The 26627-nt window shown below is 43.1% G+C and overlaps 1 long non-coding RNA gene across 1 annotated transcript in view; it reads left to right on the top strand.

The window, feature by feature from the left end:
- LOC141277975 (uncharacterized) overlaps positions 1-26627 on the top strand; it is a 72400-nt gene that overhangs the window by 20780 nt on the left and 24993 nt on the right. The window contains exon 2 of the long non-coding RNA XR_012329981.1: positions 15462-15684. This is a non-coding gene — a long non-coding RNA (uncharacterized lncRNA). The remainder of the gene's footprint in view (positions 1-15461; positions 15685-26627) is intronic.

The raw sequence follows: 26627 nt of genomic DNA, 5'->3' as shown, positions 1-26627 counted from the left end.
GAGGACAGGGGTGGTGCCTAAATCTAGAGACTAAGCGTGTCCAACCAAAGAAGCTGAGTCCTATCTAAAAGGAAGTTTATTTATTGTTTTTTTCCTTTTTTAAAAATTGAAGTGTAGTTGATTTACAATGTCGTGCCAGTCTCTGCTGTACAACAAAGTGACTCAGTTATACACATGTAGACATTCTTTTTTAATATTCTTTTCCATTATGGTTTATCCCAGGAGATTGGATGTAGTTCCCTGTGCTATACAGTAGGACCTTGTTGTTTATCCATTCTAAGTGTAATCGTTTGCGTCCAAACTCCCAATCCATCCCTCTCCCTCCCCTAAAAAGGGGCTTCAAATGATTGTGTTGGTCTAAAGGTTATCCCCCGGCTCCTTTTGCTTTCCTGTCATGGGTAGGAACTGGTGAGCAAGACGAAATCAGCTCAAGACCAAGTGGAAGTCCAATTTCTGTGCACATTTGCGTTCTGGGGTTAGTTGGTTGCAGCCCTGCTATGCTGGTTGCTTCCTGTTCCTCTCCTCCCCCCACCACACACACACTGCTCCTGCAGTTCCTACCCCACACAGCAGGTAGAGCAGGCCTTCCAAGTGTGAGAATCGGATCCTAGCTCCCATCCAGACCATCCCAAGGCCTCCTGTTGGGCACAGAATGAAGTACCAGCACCTCAACATGGCGTACAAGGCCCCGCACGATCTGGCCTGGCTTCCTCCCTGCCCTCCTCCTCTACCTTGTCCACTACGCTCCAGCCCCATGGCCCTTCTGTTCCTTGAACAAGCTATGCTCTTCCCCGTCTCAAGCCTTTGCCCTTGCTTTTTGTGCTGATGCCTTCCACTTACCCTTCCACACCCAATTTCCACGCTTCCCAACCGTGTTCTGTGCCCCAGCAGGCTGACTGTGTGAACTGCATCAATGGACATTCTCACCTTCTGGTTTCCTATTGGAATTAGCCAATGGGAAGTACTAGCAGAATATCAGAGAGAGAGAGGAAGGAGATTTTTTTTTTAGGGTATTTATTCCCCCTGCTTCTTCCTGGCTCGGTCCCTGGGGATTGGCTGTATATCTTTACCAAGGGCCATGACTCCTACGGGACCTTCTCTATCCTTTGGCAACCCCTCCTCCCTTTGCCCCTGCAGGCCTCGAGTACTCCTATCTGCCCCCACATTTTTTTTTTTTTTTTTTTGGTGTACGCGGGCCTCTCACTGTTGTGGCCTCCCCCGTTGTGGAGCACAGGCTCCGAATGCGCAGGCTCAGCGGCCATGGCTCACGGGCCCAGCCGCTCCGCGGCATGTGGGATCTTCCCGGACCGAGGCACGAACCCGTGTCCCTTGCATCGGCAGGCAGACTCTCAACCACTGCGCCAGCAGGGAAGCCCCTCCCCCCACTTTTGGTAGCCCTGGGGTATTCCCTCTCTCTTGCTAGTTTCGTTAACGTTCGTTGTCTTCACTTTTGTACAGAGTCACTTTTGGGTGTCTTCTGCTTCCTGACAGACCCCCGGCTGTCACACTGTTCCTTCTGCAGGCTCCCCTCCGGGCTCTCTGCATGCTGGTTTCTTCCTTCCCTTAAATCTCAGCTCAGATCTCACCACCTCAGGGAGGCCTTCCCTGACTACCCACTATGTCATTGTCCACCCCTGCATCCTGCCTCCTGCCTTTCACTCTCTATCACAACATATTTTTAATTTCTTGCATTACAGTGACTATAATCTGATGCTATCTTTTGTTTTGTTGTCTCATATTTGTCTCTTCTAACTAGTTTGTAAGCCAGGAACAGAAGGAACCTTGTCTGTTTCATGCCCCACTGCGTCCCCAGTGCCTAGAACAGAGCTTGTATGAAGTAGGCAGACAATAAACATTTTTTGAAGAAATGAATGAAAAGCTGATTTTTCTGGTTCCTGAAAAGCCTGGATCTCAGGATGGCATGTATGTCAGGGTGTCATAAGCAGGTCAGGAAGTTGTCTCATTTCCTTAAAATTTTATTGCATAAGGTGCCAGCGGTGCTTCTCAGGTATTATTTGTTAACTAGCTCAACCACCAATAGAAGAAGTAGAAAGGAAGATACATAATAATTACATTTCAAATTTAGCCCTTTTAATGGAAACATGGAAGGGGATCCCTACCATCCTATCTCTCTGTCTCCTTTACCCTAGTTCAGATGTATCTAGTCTCAGCTGGGTAAGGAAGCTGCCTTGTAGTTCTTTCCAATCTTGAGGCCATGGAGTTGGGGGTAGTGCTAAATGAATATCAAAAACTTCTTTCATGCCAGAAAATGGAGAGTGTGCTCTGAGAGGGCTATGTTGGAATGTTCAGGCTGCATAAAAATACCAAGACAAGTGCCAGGCGGTGTAGTTCTTACCATTAGCTGATGGTGCCGAGTCACCGTAGAACTTACACAGCTCTCTGGGCTGCATCCCAGGCCCACTGAGTCATACATTCCAAGAGATGTGTTCAGGAATCTGTACTTTTTAAGTTCTGTAGATGCTTGTGGGACGTAGCCAGGGTAAAAGCCACTTGACTGGCATAAGAGGATGGGTTCTACTTAGTTCCATAAATTCAAGGAGCTAATTGTGTGGGTTTTTTTCTAGCCTCTAAGTTTTTTTTTTTTATTGGAGTATAGTTTATTTATAATGTTGTGTTAGTTTCAGGTGTACAGCAAAGTGAATCAGTTATACATATACATATATCCATTCTTTGTTAGATTCTTTTCCCATATAGGCCATTACAGAGTACTGAGTAGAGTTCCCTGTGCTATACAGTAGATCCTTATTAGTTATCTATTTTATATATAGTAGTGTGTATATGTCAATCCCAATCTCCCAATTTATCCCTCCCCGCCCCCATAACCATAAGTTTGTTTTTACATCTGACTCTATTTCTGTTTTGTAAATAAGTTCATTTGTACCATATTTTTTAGATCCCACATATAAGTGATATATGATATTTGTCTTTCTCTGACTGACTTCACTCAGTATGATAATCTCTAGGTCCACCCATGTTGCTGCAAATGGCATTATTTCCTTCTTTTTATGGCTGAGTAATATTCCATTGTATATATGTACCACATCTTCTTTATCCATTCCTCTGTTGATGGACATTTAGGTTGCTTCCATGTCCTGGCTATTGTAAATAGTGCTGCAAAGAACATTGAGGTGCATGTATCAAAACTACAATGAGGTATCACCTCACACCGGTCAGAATGTCCATCATCAAAAAATCTACAAACAATAAATGCTTGAGATGGTGTGGGGAAGAGGGAACCCTCCTACACTGTTGGTGGGCATGTAAATTGGTAGAGCCACCATGGAGAACAGTATGGAGGTTCCTTAAAAAACTAAAATTAGAGCTACCATATGATCCAGCTAATTGTGTTTTAAATTTCCTGAACAATTAACACAAGGCTGATGGGCCAAACACATTTTGTGTTTGAGTCAATAGATGTTTCCTTTCATGTCTTTGGAATTATTTCTCATAGCAATTGGGGTCTTGAGAACTTGGCGTTTGAAGGCTAATGTTATTTTTAGTTTATAAAGTAAGCAACTGAAAATTGGAGAGGTTAGCAAACTTATTTGATCACAGTGGCATTGAGACCATGTTCCTTCTACCTGTAAGCCTCATTATAACTCAATAGTCCATTGCATAAAACTATTTTAAAATGAGACACCCATCAGGACCCTATAGAGTCTTCTTTGTTTCCTCTTGACCCTTCCACTATGCCTATACATATTTCCTTAAAAGGCAGGCTCATCAATGAGTTTGGCGTTGCTGGGTGGGCCCTGTCTTCAGATGTCCTCTTCAGTGCTGTCTTTTCTGTTTGTTGCTTATAAAGTAGCAGGCATCTGTAAACCAACCTGCTGTGTTCACTGGTCCATGTCAGCTTCTGGTCCTTATGTGTGCATTCATGTTGTACAAATTTATAGTAATATCACATCTAGAATTCTATGATATATATCTTCTACTTATATCATGAATATTTAAAAAATCAACTTTATTCAGGTATAATTTACACATAATAAACTGTACCCATTTAAGTATAAGTAGTTGAGTTTTGACAGTATGCACCTTGTAACCACTACCACAATCAAGATACCAGATATTTCCTTTACTCCTAAAAAACTCCCTCATACCCCACTACGGTCAATCTCTCCCTCCACTTTTGGCCACAGGCAACCGCTGATCTGCTTTCTGTCACAATAGATTAGTTTTCATTTTCTAGAGTTTCACACAAATGTTATAATACATAGGTATGATTTTGTGTCTCATTTCTTTTACTGAGCATAATGTTTTTAGAAGTAATTTTTTTCATTTTGCCCTAGTTTTTTTTTCACCTAATTAAAATTTCTTTTTCACCTAACATCTCTAGTACCACCACCAAAACCCCTGCTCACTTAAACCAGATAACTTAAGCTTGGCATCTGTATTTTCTATCCCTTCTGTCAATATTCATACAACCATATAGACATACAGGGGAGCCTATGTAGTTCAGTCTGTAAAGGTCATCCTCCATGGACACAGAAAGGAACAGCAAAGGGTAGAGAATGGATTTGGAGGGGCAAAGGGAGACTAATCAGCAGAGGTAGGTAGGTATTCTCACTTCACAGATGAGAAAACTGGGAAACTCAGAAGGAGCCTACAAATGGTCAATGACAGAGGCCCTCCTGACTCCAAGTCCCACATCTCATTTCCTTCCAAGAGCGTTTTTTTGCTCAATAAAATTATGAAGGTCCCAAGGGCAAGGATATTTAGCACCAGGAGAAAAGATAATGTTAGTGATGATTATGGTGATGACTATGATGATGTTAGTCATGGTGGAGACGATGTTGATGATGGCAATTATGATGATGATGGTGGTAGTAGTGGTGATGATGATATGATGATGATGGTAGTAGTGATGGTGGTGATGATGAAGGTGATGGTGGTGGTGGTGGTGATGATGATATGATGATAGTGGTGATGGTGATGGTGGTGTTGTTAATGGTGATGAGGAAGGTGATGGTGGTGATGATGGTGATAATGATAATGGTGATGATGATGATGGTAGTGGTCATGGTGGTGATGATGAAGGTGATGGTGATGGTGGTGATAAGGGTGGTGAGGAAGGTGATGGTGGGTGTGGTCATGATGATGGTGATAATGATAATGGTGATGATGATGATGGTGGTAGTGGTGATGACGGTGATGAGAAAAGTGATGGTGGTGGTGATGACGCTGATAGTGATAATGGTAACAGTGGTACTCTAAACACTGAGATCCAGGGAGAACTAAAGAGAATAGAAAACAACCCAACCTTTCCACAGTGCTTTCACCTATTTTTTCCTCATTTCATCTTATAACAATCCTGTGAGATGTGTATTATTGTCATTCCTATTTTAGATGAGGAACCTGAAGCCAAACTGATTTCTCAACCACTGTCAAGAGAAGCAGGTATTAAGCATTTAGTCCACTCTTTACATTCAGGTGTTTGTGAAAATCAATAAGCAAGTGTTTTAGTGGCATATATTAGGCATTCAACAGATTTAAAAAATACTGCCAATTTTTCCTGCTTAAACCAAATTTCCTTCATGCCGAGTTATTAAGCCTGTTAGAAAGAATGAGTTGATCTATTTAAACTAGGAGAGATTCCTATTTTGTTGCTGTTGTTGTTATTGTTGTCCTTAGGTGGGGAGATGAAGATGCAGATAAATGTATATGGTAAGTTCCGTTTTCATTAAACGACCATTAAACATACTGCCCTCCGACTTCCAGTTTGGTCTGGACAAGCTGCAGCAGTTTCAGGAAATCAGCAGGTGGGAGGAGCGAGATGTCAGGGGGTTATCCCCCAACCCCTGCCCATCCCCTCCTTGCTTAGCCCTGGTTTGGGCAGCTGGCCACAGTTCCCACTGGGCAGCCCCTCTTCCACAGCCATGAGCCTGACAAGGTCCCTATGTGTCATGATCCTTCATCTGAACCCTTAGGCTTCAGGGTGGTAACCTGCCATCGGCTGTTTCCAGTTGCTGGTTGTTTTATCATTGCCTTAACCCTGCCTGCACTTTTTGTGAAACCACACCATTATTAACCTAATAATGCTCAGCCCCTAACCACCCTGTGACCTGCTTTTTGGTGCTGGGCTGGGAGTTTGCAAATTACACCCTTCTTTGTGGCAACTCCCCGCCCCCCCCCCATTTCTGCACATGCGCGGTGCGACAGGTATCCTGCAGGGGCCGAGAGACGTGGTCTTCCCCTGGCTTGTTCTTCCTGTTCCAGTCGTCTCACAAAGGCAAGTCCCTCAGGCACCGGGGTCCAGCCTCCTGCTTTTTTCTGACACTCCCAGGAGCGTCCTCATTGTGCCCGCTCTCAGGTGCTGGGTTATAACTACTCCGAGCTCTTTCCCTTGGTTCCCTCGCCCCAGGAGTGCTAGCTGCTATTTTCCAGTTACTTTTCTGTGTTATCTCAGTGAACCCTTTCACGTATTCAGATCTCCAACCTGTTTTTCGTTTTATTGTGGTAAAAAACACATAACATAAAATTTATCGTCTTAAACATTTTTTTTTTTTTTTTTTTTTTGCGGCACGCGGGCCTCTCACTGCTGTGGCCTCTCCCGTCCGTACGCGCAGGCTCAGCGGCCATGGCTCACGGGCCCAGCCGCTCCGCGGCGTGTGGGACCCTCCCGGACCGGGGCACGAACCCGTGTCCCCTGCATCGGCAGGCAGACTCCCAACCACTGCGCCACCAGGGAAGTCCTCGTTTTAAACATTTTTAAGTGTCCAGTTCATTTGCACTAAGTGTATTCACATTGTTGGGAAACAGATTTACAGACCGTCTTGATCTTTTATTTATTTATTTATTGGAGTAAAATGGCTTTACACTGTTGTGTTAGTTTCCACTGTACAATGAAATGAATCAGCTATATGTATACCTATAGCGCCTCCCTCTTGGACCTCCCTCCCACCCTCCCATCCCACCCATCTAGGTCGTCACAGAGGACCCAGCCGAGCTCCCTGTGCTATACAGCAGGTTCCCACTTGCTATCTATTTTATACATGGTAATGTATTTATGTCTAACCTTGATCTTTTAAAACTGAAACTCTATCCATTAAACAATAACTCTTCCCTGCTCCCCAAGCCTGCAACTACCATTCCGCCTTCTGTCTGTATGAATCATGTAAAGATCTCTGACTCTTTTAAACATTCTCTTTATCAAAATAATTGGCATGGTTTCTGTTTTGCTGATTGGACTCTGATGTATCTCTGTAAATAGTTCCTTCTTTAAATAATTTTCAATTAAACTCCTTAAATGTGCCCCCTGACTCCTGCTGAGATCCCGACTGATACATTATCTTGGGAGGATAACAATTGTTAAAATAACAGTAAAGATGAAAGCCCTTTTTAAACCAAAAAACACTGTATATTATTACCATTAGTACTAATACTCGTAGTGGTAGTATTTCAAAAGAGGCCTCCCCTGCAGTGTCCCTTGAAGCACCAGCATCCAGAGAAGAAGGATGACAAACACTAGAAAATGACAGTGGCTTCAGAGTTTCGACAGATCCTTTGTGGCTCTAGGCCTGAAGGTCACAATGAAAAACCAAGACAGGAACTCTGTCCCCTTTTGTGAGAGAGGGTGTGGGGAACATAATAGAAGTCTCATATTTATATTCACAAGTTAATGTGGGGAGGAAGCCAAAGTGTCTGTGTCCTTAAGTGATACTGAGGCTCTGGCTCCAATCAAGACAAGGCTCTGATCCCAGATGTCCGTCCCCAGCGATTCAGTGACACTTCAACATCCTGACTTAAAATGAACAATCTGGTTGCTTTTCCAGAGTAGTAAATGACTGGAAAATCCCCAAACACCAGGCAACTCACAAATGCCAGAAAGTCCTTGCAGCCATAGCCCTGGCCAGAGATTTCCCTGCAGGGCAGGGTCTCCCGACCTCTTTAAGAGGAGCCCTCCTTTCTGCATGGGTCATCTGGTAAAATGAGGCTTCAGTGTCTCCCAGGGGCTGGAAAGGGACGAGGAGGCCGGGGTATTGTGGGCAAGTCCAGCGAGGAGAGCCTTGGCTTCCCTGACTAGGGCACCCTGGCTGGCTGTGCATTCTGGTGGATACAGTCATCCCCTGTCAGGAAAGAAGGCCTCAAAACACCAAGTCTGAGGGAGAAGAGTAAGATGTTTCTGCAGCAGCTGTTGATCAAGAAAACCTGGGCAAAAAGGGCAGGCTCTTGCTTTCTTCTGGAACTATTTGACTGGCTTACTCTCTTTGTACTTGGATGGGGTAACTGTGAGGAAAAGCTCATCTATGTGAGGTTTGTGGCTGGATGTTATGGGACACACACATGAGCTACTCCTCCAGTGTCCAGGAGCTCTATAAGCCCCAAGAAGTTATTTGTAAAATCGTGTGTGTGTGCATGGGGATCTGGAACAATTTTCTGGGGCCTGTAAATGTCATCTGATTCACAAAAGGGTCAGTGTCACCTCCCTGCCTCTTTCCCCATCCCCAAGTTGAGAACAGCCCTAGATTTTGAATCACTGGAGGGCAGGACCATGACTTTCATCCTTGAATCTCCAACAGCATCCTTCCTGGTATGAGTTGTGCATAGTCTTTTCTTTTGTTTTTTAAAATAAAATATAGGTTTTGTTTGCCTCTGGAAATGTTAGTATTTTGTTTTTCTCTTTTTCCTGTAGTTGTTGTCTATATATAAAATTGGAAAATGTTATTTTTATGAAAAATCTTATAGGCTATTGCAAGCACGCTTTTTTGTTTATTCTTTTTTTAAATTTTTACTTATTTTTTAAATTGAAGTATAGTTGTTCGTTTCAGATGCAGAGCAAAGTGATTCCATTTTTTTTCAGATACGTTTCCCAATTTGTGCATAGTCTTTTAATGAGCATTTACTAAATTGAGCATAGATTAACAGACTTCAACTTATAAGGAATCCACAATAAATCCTTTCCATCCTGAGGTGGGCTTGTGATGGGATATCCTTTCCAGGATCTCAGTAACAGTTTCTTCTGTTTGTGGACTGGCTCTTCCCACAGGAGTCAGCATCAGAGAAGATAAACACTAATGTAGGAGGTTGAGCGCTAGTACTTGTTTCCCCACCAACACTCCATGCTTCCCCCGACCCCCTACTTCATCATCTCAAAAATCATAGTCTCTTCCTGTCTCTACTACTCAATGAAATTTTTATGGGGAATCATGATACAAATGAGAGGAAGGAATTTTATTATAAACTCGATGTCAAGGTACTAGCATTAACAGATGTCATAGGAGTTGGGTAGTTACTTATACTTCCAGGTTATTAGAGAGGAAAAAAAGAGACAAGTTGAGGGAAGAAAAAGAGATGTAGTGAGATACTGTCTTTAAGATCATTGTAAAGTAATGTGACATAGTGTAGGGGAGTAGGGAAGAAAGATAGCTTTGAGGCCCTCGCTATAAGATAGAGCAATGGAAATGAGTCAGAACAGTGAAATGAGTCAGAATAGTGAAAAGACTATATTATTTTTTTAACCATTATCTTCTTCTTGGTTGGAATTATTTTCCTCCTAATTTTAGTTATGACTTCTGGTCTAAGTGAGATGTTAAGAGGATGGGATGGGGTAGGGAGAGGGCACCATATTTCATTATTCTAGAAGGCACATTTCCCACCTTCCAGCATCTCTGGGGATCAGTGGATGGTGTCAGCTGAGCTCAGTGGAGATGCAGTTGTAAATGGTGCTCCAACTTGGACATAGTTGCTCATATTGCCATCAGCTCAGTCGAATTAAGTGCACTCTTCTTACTGCAGGTGTTGAGTTGCCTTTTAAAACGCCCTCAGGAAGATTACACTATGACTTGGCATTGAAATGAAAAATTATCACGTGTGCAAAAAGGTGTAGAAACAGAGCAACAGGGCTTTGATATTGGTGAAGCAGATATACGTGGTTGGAGGAATGAACACAAGTTCATAGTTTTTGCAAAGCAACATCTGAGTGCTTTCTGGAAGCAAAGAGAGGAAGAACCATCCCTGAAGTAGAAGAAGCTGTTACTGAGATCCACGATAGGGTTGCCATCACAAGCCCAGCTGAGTGACTGGAGAAAATGCCAACACTTCTTGAATTAAAAAAAGTCAAAACAAGGAGAGGTTTGCATAGCTGTGGAGTCTATTGTTAAGGCATTGTGTCCTAGTTGAATGGACAGTGTTTTTTCCTTCACGGTACATAAGGAAAGGTGTGTCTTAGAATCAATGGAAAATGGTATAAGTGCAGGCTTATGATGTTCAGGGAGCCACTATCATTTTACAGAAAAGGAAGACAGACCCAGTGCCTTCTCTGCTGGTGGGCTCACTCTTAGGAGATTGGGCACAGAGTTGGCAGACAGTTGGCCAGGCCTGTGAGAGTAGGAACATGAGTATGCAACCCAAATGACTAACAAACAGGAGATAGAACAATCTCAAGTATAGAGGGGGAAAGAACCAGTCCTCCTCTTAGACACATGAACTTGAGATAGACAAAGGATTAAAAAAAAAAAAAAAGCATAGTTTTTTATTTAAAGAAAATGTTTACAGTTCTGGGATACTTCTTATAAAATAGTGAAAATTAAACCTAAATTCTTGAACAGTATAGTAGTTTCATACCCCACCACAAATATAAAATATTTTAAAGTCAGCTCACCTAGTAAATATTTAATTGTCTTGAAGATTATTATACTTTTAAATTTGCCAAGCGTGATTATTTATAAGCAGATTAAATTTTATATAGTCAATTATTAATGTCCCTAAAATAACAAAATCACTTCAGTTTAATTAAAGGACCAGAAAATTAATGATTGCATATATCTACATTTCTGCCAAATTTCTGTTAACAAACAGAACAGGAATAAAAAGAATACAGACAACTTTTCTCCTTATCCATCCCAACCCATCCCCACCTTGACTTTCCTCACGTGTAGATGAAAAAGCCTAGACATTTCAGGTTCTTAATCCTCCATCATGTTTATGATAGTTCTTAATCTGGGGCTCAAGGATTATAGGATGGGTTCCAGTTAGCCTGTGCACCTCTGAAATTATATGAAAAATCCTGGGTATTATGTGCGTTTTGTTGGTGTTGAGGAGAGGGGTACCGGTTGTCATCAATTTCTCAAGTGTCCATTTTTTAAAGAACAAAAGAGTCCGTGAACCCCTGGTCAGCATTGTGGGTCAGTTGTGACTTGGCCCTGGGCCCCTCCTGACTATGGGCACTTTGGTGGGAGTTTTGCCTCAGCAGGAGCCTGGGCGAGACCCAGCAGCATCTGAGGGTGACTCCTTAGACAAAAGATACCTGGGAGATGGGCTTTGTGATTCTGTCTTGATTTGGGGATTTGGCTGCCCAGATGTCCCTGCTCTTCCTCAAAATAAACAAAGACAAACTACTGCATTCCTGTGCCATCCAGGTTTAATCTGGCACTTTGAACTGTGTTTTTAAGTGACATAAACCAGGTCCTAATCCTTTCGTTTTCCTCTCCCTCTGGCAGGTCAGAGATACTCTGACTGTGATAAGGATAAGCTTATGGGGACGCTGAAGGGGCAGAGATCCAGGCCACTTGCCAGGAGTGGTGACTTTTATGCTCTAATTTGAAAATGTAAAAAGGCTAGTTTGGATGGATTCTCATTGAGGTCCATGGAATTCCTCTGTCTCCCAGGCCTGGCCTGGATTAAACTGATGCTCAGACTCTGAAAATCCTAGGTTAAGAGGGGACTTGAGAGCTAAGACTGTCCCACACTTAACATCAGGATTTGTTGGAGAGCTTGTTAAAACCACAGATTTCTTGGATTACCCCCAGAGATTCTGATTTAGTAGGTCTAGGGTGGTGTCCTGGAATTGTTATATTTGTTTGTTTTTTAAATAAATATCTCCAAGGGATTTTGAGAAAGGGGCCCTAAAGAGTTTTATTCTTCCAAATGTTGAGAGCTGGGATGAAGATAATGACCTCTGGGCCCTCATACATTCTGTCCTTCTTGAGTTGATTTTGTTGGGTCTTTTGGGTCAGCACTTCTCCCCACCAAGAGAAGGTACCCCTGGAAGGGGACTGAGTGTGGTGTGAAACATCGAGGCTAAATCCATAACCAAGATTTGTCTGTCAGGGGCTGCACTTTTCCCAGCCCTGGATCCCACCAAGGCTGTGCATTGAAGACCGAAGAAGAGAATGTCCCAGGCAGCAGTTTCTGTAGCCTTCTACCTGGGAGGAGGCAGGGGGTATCGTGGAAAAACTCCCATCCCAGAGTACTAAGTCATTCATTCATCTGCTCATTCATTCACTCAACAAACACTTGACTGCTTACCACATGTGCTAAGCACTGTGTCAGGTGCTGGGATTCAAGGGTGAACAAGACACAGTCTGTGCCTCGGTGGAGTGCTTACTCTAATAGAGTGAAAAACACTAAAAAACGGTTCTGAAGTTTCTATAGGGAAAGGGACAGGGGCTTCAATATGATTTTAAGAGAGAAAGGGAGTGGCATAGAGATTTATGCTGAAGGCGATTTTGTGTTGCAAAATGACTGGTCTCTCATGTTATCGTTTATTTGGGGTAGATGGTAAGGAAAAGCTGATGGGGACTGTCAGGTGGCCCTCTCCCCCAACATAACACTGAGCCACCCCTTGGTGCCAACATCAGAGAGTAAATAAGATGTTATCTGATTTATTTAATCAATCATTCAATCAATCAATTGGTTAGTTAATGACAGTTGCAAGTGCTAAGAAGTATGCAGCATTCTGGGAGTTCTTAAAAGAATGCTTAGTCTGGGATAGGGCTTGAGGGAAAGATTTCTTAAACAGGTAACTTTTAACCTGAGACCAGAAATAAGAGGTAAGGAATGGAATGGAATGGGTGGTGTGTTGGGGCCCGGCCAGAAGGGCTGAAGCTGACGAAACGTGAGGGAAAATATCACAATGAGGTTAGAGGGAAACAGGGTAAGATGCTGCAGGGGCTTATGGAGTTTCTCCTTTCTACCTGTTGGTATGTGATCTTGAGAAAGTTTCCTAATTACTCATCTGTAAAACAGGGGACAGACCCAACCCGGCAAGGCTTCAATAAGGATGAAAACCTGCTTTGTAAAAAGTAGCTTTACAAAAACAAAACGATTATGAGGGTTCGGTATCTGAGAACTCAATTTACTCACTTGAACGTGATAGACTGATTGGGCAGGAGCCCAGATGGGCGCCTCCTTCACTCCAAAAGCCTTTCTGTGTTGGGGCAGGAGGCAAGTGTGCCCTGTCCCCTCAACCCTGGCCCTGACGGTCATGCCTGTTCAGAATCTTCCCTGGGCTCAACCAGAGGTGGCATTTCCTCCAACAGACTGTCTAGCTTCTGGAAGTTGTCCTTATTTCTGGGTGTGCTGTCGCTTCCATTTACTCTTGTGATTTCTCTGACTTAATAAATTCTAGCTCATTCATTTTGTTGATTTTTTAAAAGTAAGTTTGGGTAAAAAACAAGGACCTGCTGTATAGCACAGGGAACTATATTCAATATCTTATAATAAACTATAATGGAAAAGAATCTGAAAAAAGAATGTACATATATATTCTATATATTCAGACATATATATATATCTGAATCACTTTGCTGTACACCTGGAACTAACACAACATTGTAAATTAACTATACTTTAATAAAAAAAATGGTTAAAAAAAGTAAGTTTGGGAACAGCACCCTGCGGTTAGACAAGCATGCATTTTTTATAACCCAGTAAATCCATATTAATGGAATCTTTGGACACTGAGGAATCAACATGACATTTGGTGGTGGCATCATGGAACAGGAATGTAGAATTTATTTAAATTGTGTATATCAAGTACCACATGGTACACAAATGGTCAGTGGAAATTTTTTGATGAAATGGGGATCTGTCTGCTCATCACTCTCTCCTCTCTTCATTGTCTGTCTTTTTAAAGGTTGGGTAAATACACACATGCAGAATTTCTAGATTGAACCTGATTATCTACCCTGAAGATCTTGTCAACTTTAAGAGAGTTTATATAACACCTCTCTTCTCATGAACAGGTGCATCCTCACATAAGTGCTTCTCCTTCTTGATTCCATATGTGTTTATTAAAATTTAGCCAGGAAGGAGATTTCTCTGCCTTAATGATGAAAGAAGCATAGGAAAAAAATCTTTGGGCTAAGCGTCAGGGGCCCTGAGTCCTAATGTTGCCTTAGCCATTTGCTAGCTGTGTGACACTGCATGGGATGGATTTGACAGCAAGTAGCAGAAAACTCTACATGTGGCACCTTACGCAAAGAGAGACTTTTTTTTTTTACATAACAAGAAGGCTAAAAGGAGGAAGTTACTGGATTGATTCAGCTGCCAGCTGAATGCTGTCTTCCAGGTACCCTGTGTCTTTCCCTTCCACAGTCCTTAGCACGTGGGCCTTTTACCCTCATGCTTGTGGCTTTATTGTCACAAGATGCCCACCCCAGCTCCAGACTATGCAGAATAAACAGGGAAGGATGATACATCCATAGCTGGCTAACATTCCCAAGAAAGCAGATTTCCAAGAAACCCTCCCATTAGATGCCACTGGTTGGAACTGTCAGATAGCTACTCACAGCTGCAAGGGAGACTGGGAAAATATTTAGATGTTTCACCTCGTAAAGTGGAAAGTAGCAAGGGATGAGGGGGCTGGAAATGCCTATAGGATTAGTCAAGGGGCAGCATCTGCCCTGGTGTCCTTGGACAATTTATATTATTTTGGAATCAGTTTCCTCAGCTATAAAATGAGGTGGTTTAACCAGGATCTAGATGGCCTCTGGAGCTCCTTGTAGTTCAAAAGTAGGAATTCTCAAACTTTAATGTGCATACAAATCACCTGGAGATCTTGTTAAAATTCAGGTTCCAGGGGTGGGGCTGCGATGGGGGTAGGGTGCCTGAGAGTCTGCATTTCTAACAGGCTCTCTCTCAGGTGATGGTGATGCTGCTGGACCACACTTTGATTTGCAGGGTTCTATGAGTCCTTAGATATCTATCTCTCTGCTTTCCTCAGTAGACAAGCCAGCTTAAGGCAAAGACCATACAAATTCCTTAAGTTGCCTAGAATGACTTTGAATTCTCAGAACTGTGTATGCACATTCCTCCTGTTTTTTCGGCATTTCTAGGCACAGAAGAAGTATAAGAGCTAGAGTCTCAGTCTTAAGGGAATGTAACTAGTTCGAACAGAGACTAGGACAGAGGAAAGAACTTTTCTAATTGACCTCTCACAACCCTGTGAGGCCAGCCTCATCGCTCTCATCTCACATATGAGGAATCCGAGAATCAGAGACTCAGGGTAAATAACTTTCTTAAGGCTGTGCAGCTGGATTAGATTCTAACCCAGGTCTCTGACTGCGAGGTCCATGTTTTCCATTTCACCATGCTGATTGCTGCAGAGGCCCACGTGTGAGAGACAACAAGGGCAAATACAAGAGAGCCCCCGGCCTAGTGATGATTAGCTTGGTACAAACCTGTCTATGCTGATTAGTCTCCATTTGTCCTTCCAGATCCAATCTCCACCCTCTGCATTCCCTGGGAGACTGACCTCTGCCTGGCCACTGGCCTCCAGTTGGGACTGGCCAGTGGAATCACCCCCAAGAGACTGGAATGTGGGAGAGATGGAGGTTGAGACATTTATTCATCCCCTTTCCCCATGCTTTGGCAGTTGCTCTTTCTCAACTTTAAAGCCACGACTGGGGTGCCCACTTCTATGCCTCTCACTGGTTCACAGTAAGTACTCTCCTCCCCGTGCCCTCAGGCCTGGGGGAGAACTGCTTCCCCTCTTGATGGTGCTTGAGTGCCTCACTGTCCGTTTGTGTTTCCCTTCACCCTGTGCACCTCCCTGTAAACAGTCCCTTGATTGCCTTTGTGAGGTGCTGCCTGTTTTCTGATGACACCGTGATTCACTGACTCATTTCTCCAAAATTTCCAGATAGTGGTAGATACGGTCACATACTACAGATGGTAACAGGAGATTTGGGAGGCTGCAAAAGGCAGACCTTGGGGAGAAGGTAGGGCTTCACCTGGGTTCTGACAGGTGGGGAGGATTTGCAGAGACAATGGAGACAGAATATTTGAGAAGAGCATCAGGCAAAGGCAAGGATTAAAGGGGCACAGGATCTGCCTGCGTTGGAGGATCAATAGTAAAGTGAGCTGCCTGGGGTGAAACCAGATAAGGGTGGGTTATAGCAATAATGCCAAGCTATGTGTCACTGTGTTCAAAGTACTTTACTTGAACTCACTCATCTTCAGTGGCCCTGGGGTTAGCCTTGTTTTTAGAGGGGAGGAGGAAATGAGGCACAGAGAGGTTAAGAACTAGTCCCAGGTCACCCAGCTCCAGGATTTGACCCTTGGTGGTCTGGCTGCCAGCCTGCCCTTGGAAGCACCGTGCTGCTGGGGCACAGATACCATTGAGTGTGTTGCAGCAGGGATGAAATCTAAAGGAAGCAGTGTCTAGGAGAGGGGAGCAGGGCGTGCAGGGCAGAAGGTGTTCGGGGAGGGCAGAGGGATCTGCTGGGCTGTCCCCTCCCTGCTCCCGGCAGAGCCTTCAGTTTGGTGTCCTCCCCTCTCTCTTGATGTGTCCGGGAAACTGGCTCTGCGTCACGTGTCGTAGTCAATGGTTTATAGTTTTCATCCTGCCTTTTTCTGGATGTGATGACAGAAGTCGGCTTCTCCTTTTCATGTGCCCCAGGTCAAAATTCCTGTTCCTTTACCTCTGCGGCAGGGAAATGGGAAGGGCCTGGAGGAGGAGGATGCCCCAGGCCTGGCAGAGCCCATGTGGCTGCTTTGTGGGGACTTAGAGGCAGCCCATTAGGTATTAGCATAATTGCTTTTGTTTTTAATCCGCTCGGAAATGAATTTCTTTAGCAGCCAAAATAGCTCCAATTGGCCAGTTTGTTCTCTTTCTAGTTTCCATGTGGAAAAGTAGATTTAACCCGAGTCTAGTTTTCTTTGTCTGTAAAATGGTGGCAATTAATACCCACCTGCCCCGCCTGCTGCATCACGCAAGTGCACGGAAGGGCACATCGCAGAGGCTACCCCAAGGGTGCAGTTCACAGATATTAGTGGTAAGTTCTCTCTTCTCCTAACCCACCTCCCTCCCTTCCATTTCAATTCATTATGAAACGATAATAAGGGTGTTGGAGTGTAGTCTTTCTCCCTTCCTTCCATCCCCTCCTTCCTTGACACTTCTTATTGGTGAAAACTTTCAAACATACCTAAAAATAAGGAGATAGTGAAATGTACCTTCCTCATCATCTAAATTTAACAATGTTCAATGGCTTGCCACATATGCTTATCTAGTTCATCTTTGCTAAAGTATTTTAAAAACAATCTCAAATGGCATAAACTTCACTTCAAGTATGTCTAAAAATATGCATTTCTAAAAAAAAGAATATTTTCTTGACACAATGCCATTAATACACCTAACAAAATGAACAATAATCCTTTAATAGCAAGTCACATCCAGACTGTATTCAGATATCTCCAATTGTTTTTCTTTTTTTAATTTTTAAAAAAAATTGTTATCTATTTATTTTTGGCTGCGTTGGGTCTTCACTGCTGCACATGGGCTTTCTCTAGTTGCGGCGAGCAGGGACTACTCTTTGTTGCGGTGCGTGGGTTTCTCTGCGGTGGCTTCTCTTGTTGCGGAGCACGGGCTCTAGGCGCGCAGTCTTCAGTAGTTGCAGCACGCAGGCTCAGTAGTTGTGGCTCGAAGGCTCTAGAGTACAGGCTCAGTAGTTGTGGCGCACGGGCTTAGTTGCTCCTCAGCATGTGGGATCTTCCCGGACCAGGGATTGAACCCATGTCCCCTGCATTGGTAGGTGGATTCTTAACCACTGTGCCACCAGGGGAGTCCCTCTCCAATTGTCTTGTTGTAGTTGAATTGATTGAATCAAGGTCCCAACAGGGTGGGGCATATAGGAAAGAGCAACCAGCGACACAGGGCCCTGTTTACAGTTCTGAGAGTTTAGGGATTTCTTCGCCTTTTGCAAAGCATGACTCAGCATTGCCAATAAAGTGCACCCTAATATTTGTGGTTTTGACTGTCTGGAAGCAACTGCAGATGTCCATGGCATTTAGCAATGTCTGTCCAGGCGCAAAGGTGAATCCTAGACACTTGCAGGGCTGTCCCTGGAAGGAATGGTCCAGCAAGAGAGTGTGCCCAGCTGGGCGCTGGCACTGGAATTTTTCAGTGATGCTTTTTTGTTCTCTTTTCTGGTTCTTTCCTGATTTGGGATTTCACAGATTAGTACAATTGAAAAAAGACTGGAGTCATACATAGAATTATTGATTTTTTTTTTTTTTTTTGCGGTATATGGGCCTCTCACTGTTGTGGCCTCTCCCATTGCAGAGCACAGGCTCCGGACGCACAGGCTCAGCGGCCATGGCTCATGGGCCCAGCCGCTCCGCGGCATGTGGGATCTTCCCGGACCGGGGCACGAATCCGTGTCCCCTGCATCGGCAGGCGGACTCTCAACCACTGCGCCACCAGGGAAGCCCTGATTTTTTTATTTTGCCAAGTAAGGACATTAAAAATGATCTCCTATCACCATTATTTCATAAAAGGAAGGGCATTTTAGTACTAAAATGGCAGGACTGATATTATCTCAGGATAAAGGGGCATCTTCTCTGGGAAATGATAGCTGGCCACCTGATGTTGAGGTATATATACATATATATGTATATATATATTCCATGGTTCTGGTTTCCTCATTTTGCCATGAACTGGTAAGCATTTTGTCATAGTTTGGTATTTGGGAAACATTCTTCTACTCAAAATTGCTTGGGTAGTAAAAACTTGTGAAGTGATAAAAATGTCATTCTTTTTTGAAAAATAGTCATTGAGTGGGAGACAAAACTTCAGTAAATGTTGAATACAAACTTAGCTTGCTATGTGGGGTAGCACAGGAGAGATGCCACTTTTTTTTTTTTTTTTTGTGGTACGCAGGCCTCTCACTGTTGTGGCCTCTCCCGTTGCGGAGCACAGGCTCTGGACGCGCAGGCTCAGCGGCCATGGCTCACGGGCCCAGCCGCTCTGCGGCATGTGGGATCTTCCCGGACCGGGGCACGAACCCGTGTCCCCTGCATCGGCAGGTGGACTCTCAACCACTGCGCCACCAGGGAAGCCCCCACACACATTTTGATTGGTACATGCTGGACTTTGATTGCCTTGAACACTCAAGGCCTTTTCCTGCTTCAGGGTAGGGAACACATGGTGTTTCTTTTACTTGGAAAGTCCCCCACAACTTCCCCACTCCCTGCTGTTCCCCCTCTGCACCTGTGCCTCCTGAGGACAGACCCTTGACTCTTCTTCTCAGTAATGAAGAGCCACCATCTAGCATAGTCCCAGGCAGGGAGTGCTTGGTAAACCTCCGCTGACTGAGTGAATGACTGTTCCAAGTAATATCAAAATTCTTCCCTCCCTATAAAAGTACAGAAAGGAGATGCTGGAAATATTTTAAAAAGTAAAAGAAGGCCGTATTTTTGCTATATCAGCCAAATTGGTATTTGGCCTTGAGGATTCAAGCCAGTATTTATTTTTCTAGTTATAATAATGGACCTTTCTGTAAAATAAAGTAAACCACATTTTAAGTGTGTGCTAAGATCAGCTCCATTTCATTGGCATTCCCCAAATTGCCAAGGTTCCTGTAAAACTCCTGTAAATGATGACCCCTCTGTCTTTAATAGGGTGCTAAATCTGTCCATTTCTGAGGGACAGAGACCTATAATATGTACATTTAAAAAAACAAAGTGCCTTACTAGTGTTGCTTATTAAAAAGGCTAAAATCAAATATAGTTAAAATGGCCCATAACTTAGGTTCACACTTTTATTGCAGTTTTAAAAGAGAATACAAAACAGAAGTAGAGTCATGGATGTAGAAAACAAACTTATAGTTACCAGGGAATGAGGAGGGGAAGGGATAAATTGGGAGGCTGGGATTGACATATGCACACTACTGTATATAAAGTAGATAACTAATAAGAACCTGCTGTATAGCACAGGGGACTCTACTCAATACTCTGTAATGGTCTATATGGGAAAAGAATCTAAAAAAAAAGAGTGATATATGTATATGTATAACTGATTCACTTTATTATTCACCTGAAAATAACACAACATTGTAAATCAACTATACTCCAATAAAAATAAAGAGTAGACAACATATTTGTAGAATCATTTTCTAGAATATTTTTCAGTAAATTATATAATTTTCTTTTGTTAATCAGAAATGAGATGTCTTCTGAGAACTGTCATTCTACGTTGGACTTCTCCTTTTCTAATTCCGTTTTAATGCTTTGTCTGAGTGACTCACCTTTAGCACCATATCTTGTTTGCTGATTATTTCTACTTTCCAATTCAGATTTTTACTCTATGCTACTTCAGTCCCTACTTTTATTTTGTGGGTATGGTTTGTCTCTTCAACTATACTATGAGCTTATTGTGCCCCAAATCTCAGGGGCTTTATTTCCTACTCCACCTGCACGTCGAGTGTGGGCCAGCAGGGAGCTTCGGATCATGTGGGTCATGTGTCTCTCAGGGGCCCAGGCTCATGAAAGGCTTCATCTTGACACCTGCTTCCCAGATGAAAACGGCAGTGGGCAGAAAACAGGACGAACCACACTGCTGGCTTTTAAAGCTTCTGCCAGGATACAGGGCATATCACTCCATAAGTGTGTCAGTGGCTAAAGCAAGTCACATGACCATGCCTAACTTCAAAAGGGGTGGGCAAGTGGAACCCTGCTGTGTACCTTGGAAGAGGAGAGTCAGGGACACCAGAGGAATTGCACTAATAAGTCACACTCGCTGCCTGCAGGTTCCTGCTCAGTTCCAGGCTCATGGTGGGAATTCCATCATACATGCTTGACTGAAATTTGGAAACACCTGAAGGAATATATGTGGGTACAGGTAAAGGAGAAGGCAGTTGCTGGTTGAAAATGAAGAAAGTATTGCTTCAGTGTATTTGCTCTCTCCTAGTTTCAACTTCCCTCCTAAAACCTGGAAATAGGAAAAGCCCTGGAGAATATCTCAAAATAAAGGACCCAAGTGAATACCTGTCTTTATGCAGCCAATAGCCGTGCACTGGCGGATGATCTGGTCTTCCTCCTGACCTCGTACATATTTCTGCCAGTGATTTGAAGGACTGCAGATGCTGATGCACAGAAAACACTTGCTGACAAGATGAAGCTGGGAGGGGAGTGAGTGATTTGGGTGAGAGAATTATGATTATGGGCTGCAATAATGGGTTCATTCTAAGGGATCCTTGTGTGATGTTTGGGTCTAAAGACCAATTACATAACTACAGGATGGCAGAGCTTTGAACAACAGTACGTGTGAAAAATCTCCAAGGCGTTTTGTTGACGTGAATCATACTGTTTTTCAGGAGTGGGATGTGGTGGCCAAATGAGCCAAGGGAATGTCAGTTTGTTGGCATGGAATCCCAATGCCCAGGACAGGGGAGGGGCTCGGGGACTCTGCTCAGGCAGAGTGTGGAGGCTTGAGCTCAGTTTGGAACGTCAGCATCTGAGGGACCTGGACAGATGAACTTGCCCAGAGGAGAGGAATGGGGTCACCAGTGGAGGAGGAACACTCAAGGAGTGGATGGAGGATCTGGGTCAATTTAACCTAGAGAATAGAAGGACTGGACTGGGGAAGTATGGGATGGGAAGTGGCAGTCTTCGAATACTCGGAGGGCTACCAGATAGAAGAGGGAACAAACTTTGTTTTGCTGCAGAAGGCAGAGTAAAGATAGGTTATAGGGCCACTGGTTTGACTCGTGATTGGGAATAGAACCCTGTGAAAGTTAAGTCTCTTGTAGGTTCCGTCCTCGAGGGGATCTTTGGATCCAAAGAGGTGAGTGAACAACTATCCCAGTTTGCCTAAGACTGAGGTTTTCAGTGTTAAAATCAGAAAAATCCCAGGCAACCTGGTTAAAGGGGTCACCCTACCAAAGAGGATCACCCTTAATGTCATCTCAGGTCTCTTTCAACTTAGAGATTTTGTGATTTCTGAGATAGATACTATGTTGATTTTCCCAGAAGAATTTCAGGCAAAGCAATGATTCTTTTTTTTTTTTTTCTGTATGCGGGCCTCTCACTGTTGTGGCCTCTCCCGTTGCGGAGCACAGGCTCCGGACGCACAGGCTCAGCGGCCATGGCTCACAGGCCCAGCCACTCCGCGGTATGTGGGATCCTCCCAGACCGTGGCAGGAACCCATGTCCCCTGCATCGGCAGGCGGACTCTCAACCACTGCGCCACCAGGGAAGCCCAAAGCCATGATTCTTATACAGTATTTTTGGTTTCTAATCCCTGCTTAACTTAATCATGTAGGACTTTTGCATGCTCGCTGAACAATTGTCCCACACTTGTGTTTAAGATTTAATCATTGCTGCTAGATTCATGCCCTAAAATTGTATCACATAATCAGGTGAATATTTCCCTGCAAGTTCAAGGTCATTCACTACATAAATGAGCATTTTAGAAACAAAGAGCTGCACCTTTCTTAAGAAATCACAATGGATAATTTCTTGATTGTTTGAATTGCTGTTATTCTTAGAAAAAGCACGAAGGAGGTGAATAGCAGTACAGGAAGTTAAATAGTTCCATCATAATGAAATTTTACTTATATTATGCACAATGAAAGAGCTGTGTGTGTTCAACACATCCATGTAGAAGCTTTATTCTTTTCTTTCAATCAGTTATTGTGTTTGTGATTCTAGAATATAAGCTTATGAAATCAAATTGCAAGCTTGCAGGTGTATTTATTCTTTGGGGTTCAATGTTTGTCCCTTCAGGACCAAGACCTCTACCAAGAGGTTTTGTAGTTTTCTCGTGGCAATGCTTCTTGATGATGTACTCCCGGCCCATTCTGTTTAACTTCAATGAAACCACAAGAGATAGTTACCGAGGTCAGCCAACTTTCCTAAGCCTTTTCCCTTTTAACTCACTTGGTAGAGCTCTGTAAATAGAACCCTTTGAGAGGAGAAGAGTAACTGGTGAATGGGCTCTATTTTTGTCTGTTTGGTGATTTATGGAGAAGAGAAGGAGTCCTTTCAAGTTCCTGGCTTTGCACCCAATCCCAAGAATAGAAATCCATGGAGGTGAGAGAATCATGGAAAGACTCTCGTGTGGCTTAAGGGAAGTGGCAACTGAAAAAAGTTCTGAGTGAGAGGAGAGTAGTGGGAGACCAGCTGCTCAGTGTAACCCCTCCACCACATGTTCCCTCCTGCTTTGGTTTGGCATCCAGTCTTCTGGGAGTTTCCCTTGAGTATGCACCTGACTCTTCTCACTGTCTCTTTAATAGACATCACCCTCTGTTCTTAGACCTGTGCTGTTCATTGTAGTTTTTGGTGGTAGACTTACTATAGGGCCAGGAAAAAAATCTCTCTTGGTACTCAGTTTTTCCTGGATTCACATCCTTGTTTCACACTGTTTATGTTGAGGGAAGGTGAATTTCTTCTCACCATTTCCCTGGCTTGGGGTGGAGACGACACCTGGTTGTAGAATGGAAACCAACTCCCAAGACTGGTAACCGGGAGTGCGAGAAGTTGAGAAAGAGGATCGAGAAATAATCTGTGGCATAAAAGAATATGAGGGAGAATTCTGAGTGTTCGGTCTGAAAACACAAGATGGTGAGGGTGATGTGGATGAAGTAACTCAGTATCAATGGGTAAGAGAAGTCGAGAAGGATGGTGGTGTATCTCCTGCGGCAGACCCTTCCGTAGACCCCTTGTGGTGGGCTGTCACTAGCCACCTATTTGTGATCCTAATGTCTCTTGCTGTACTGGATATAGCGGGATCTCAGACTTACTGTGATTGCACTTTTCAAAGAACAGTGTTTTAAATTTACAAAATTATTATGAAAGGTAATGGATTGAATTTATACCACCCATTAAGAAATTCTCCTTCACAAATATGCAGCGCATCACGGAGCACAGTTCTCTCCATGCCCAACTGCTTTCCATAGCTGCGGTGTTTTCCTATAGGCTGCCGAGTCAGCATGATGCTTACACGTCACCTGTCCTGTCACCTTTAATCCATCCCATGCCTGAATTGCACTGTCATATTATAAATCCACCCAAGGGTTCTTGTATTATTCAAACTGGTATCAAAGCAGAATTATCCATAGACAGCCAAGCTGTTTTTCCTTTACTCCACTTGCTTTCAAAAAGCTTTATAAAATAATAACATGCATAGTTTACATTTATAAATTTAATTATTCTAGGAGAAACAGTCTCCAGGTTATTGTTTGGCCTGTAACTTTTTCCCTCACAACATCATCAGATGCCTGAAATAAACAGCTAACAGCAGCATGCCCTTTTATTTCCTGTGTGGTTTTGTCTGTGTTTCCTATATGATTCTCAAGCACTTAAAACAAGTTCATGCTCCATCTGACCTTTTCATGAAACCCACAAAATCACTGCAGGTGGTGTTTTCTCTTGTACACCAAAATTTCAAATGAGATATTAGGTCCAATATCTGAGGTAGTCAACACAACCATGATGCTTCCTTTTTTAAAAAATGCCTGCAGGCTGCACAAAGATAGGCCTCTCATCTCATTTGTATTTATCATTACATACAAAGGTTTTACTAGAGACAATAAGGTTTGCTTAACCCTATCTCTTTGGTTCAGAGAATGAATGTGTGTGTGTGTATTTTAACAGAAAGAGAAAAAGTAGCATCGAGAAAAGAAATTTTTCACCAAAATCATTTGGAAGGTAATAAGCTGGTATCATTCCTTAACATAAAGCCAAACTACTCTGATGTGCTATGTTCCTACCACATCCTAGGTTGGCTGTGTTGTAAACCGGGGTTATGGTGTACTGATTCCTCATCACTGTTTGGCCCTTATAGCAAAATCATTCTCCTGATAATTGGCATTCTCTCTATATGTTTGTGGATTACAACTTTAACCCTGAACATATTTCTCTTCAGATGAATTACCTTTTGGTTCACAGAAGAATTTCTTTGGTTATGTATATTAAAATCTGTCCTGCCTTCACTTTTCTTTTTCAGCAGCAAATACTTATTGAGCTTCCTAGTACACATACGAGGCAGTGGGAGGGAGGGGACCCCTGTCTCCAAGGAACTTATCATGTAGTGGGAGAATGCAAAACACATGATTTGTGGTGTGCTCATTAAATTTCCACGTGAGTTCATATATGAATTAGAAGCATGAATATGAGATAATTATTGGATAAAAAGAGGCATTTTTAAACCTCTCAGTGAAATGTTTCTGCTTCCTGTGAACAAGGACAAAAACATATGTTGCTGATTAATAGGCTAAAGGGATGCATGTATTTAGTTAGGCTGAGGTCATATGAAAAGTTAGGTGGTGCATATCCCTTGTACAAACACACGCGTGTGCATGTGTGTGTGCACACACACACTTATTTAGACCAGTGGCTTTCAAACATATTTTATCTCCTAAGTAGTAAAGACTGGCTGAAGGGAGTAGGAGGCAGGAGTCTTACCCATTTACCTCTTTATGCTACCTCCTGTCTACATGCAGTAGCCTCAGAGCTTAAACTAAAAAGCCCTGGTTCGGATTGTTAGATATCCAAATATTTATCTTAAATCATTAAATTACTACAACTGTGATTGATTTACAGAAAGATGGTTCAATACACAGCCTTGAAATAGTCCTACGGGTTGATTGCCATGTTGCTTAAGTAATCTTGTTTCTAATGTATTTGCTTTTCCTCCCTAATTCATACCTTCCACTTCATTCAGCCTATTTGGTCTTTGAATTCTGCTGTCTCTGACGATCGATGTTTTGGGAGACAGCAGTGATGATGCTTTAATCCCTGGATATCTATCAAGATCTATTGTAAACTACTTTAATCTCTTTGATTTTTGGCCCTTTCCCCACCCATCTCTTAAGCTTTTTAAACTTTCACATGGAGTCAAAAATATTTACTGTCAGACATAGGATTCTTTTGTTATTCTTTTCAAATTGCTAGCTGTTCTACAATTTATGAGAAAACTCTAGCAGAGAACTTGGCACAATGGCTAATACTTCAGCCAAATCTGATTGTAAATGGAAAGTTATAGCTACAAGATAAGTAGCTTCAGTGGGACTTGGAAGTGGAGAAGAAAGAGTGGTCCAAATCTGTGAAGGGAGTGAAGGTAGAATTGTCGTATTTTAAATGTATTTCATTGTAAAATACTATTGTGGAAAAGTTGGAATATACAAAGAAGTAGATAAATAAAAAGAGATATAAAAATCATATGTAGTCCTACCACATAAACAACTACTTTCACATTTTGGTTAGTCTTGATGGGGGAGTAGAGGGCATGTGACAGACTAACGTTGTCCAATAAATGTTGACCCTGGTGGAGAAAAGGGTGAGGTGTCTGTGTTAGAAGTTTGAGACTCTGGCCAAATAGATGATCGGGCAATGTGAGGCGAAGCGGGGAAGGACGTCGACCATTGACATTTTAGTTTAGAGGATTCATGGGTTCAAGATGATACAATGAAGGGCAGTGTTAGTGGTGAAGTGGCTGGGGTTTTGAAGGCCAGGGCACTCAACCTGTGCTGAAGGGAGAAGGAGGAATCTGAGCAGAAGAAGCTTAAACTCATCTGGGGAAAAAAAGAGGACTCCAAGGAATAGTGTCTAAAGTAGGACGTTCAGACTAAAAATTCAGGGAGTTGGAAGAGGGGAGTAACTAT

Source organism: Tursiops truncatus, chromosome 2 (assembly GCF_011762595.2).
Source record: "Tursiops truncatus isolate mTurTru1 chromosome 2, mTurTru1.mat.Y, whole genome shotgun sequence".
Lineage (NCBI taxonomy): Eukaryota > Metazoa > Chordata > Mammalia > Artiodactyla > Delphinidae > Tursiops > Tursiops truncatus.
Note: the sequence above shows the minus strand (reverse complement) of the source record. Positions and strands in the feature narration are given on the sequence as shown.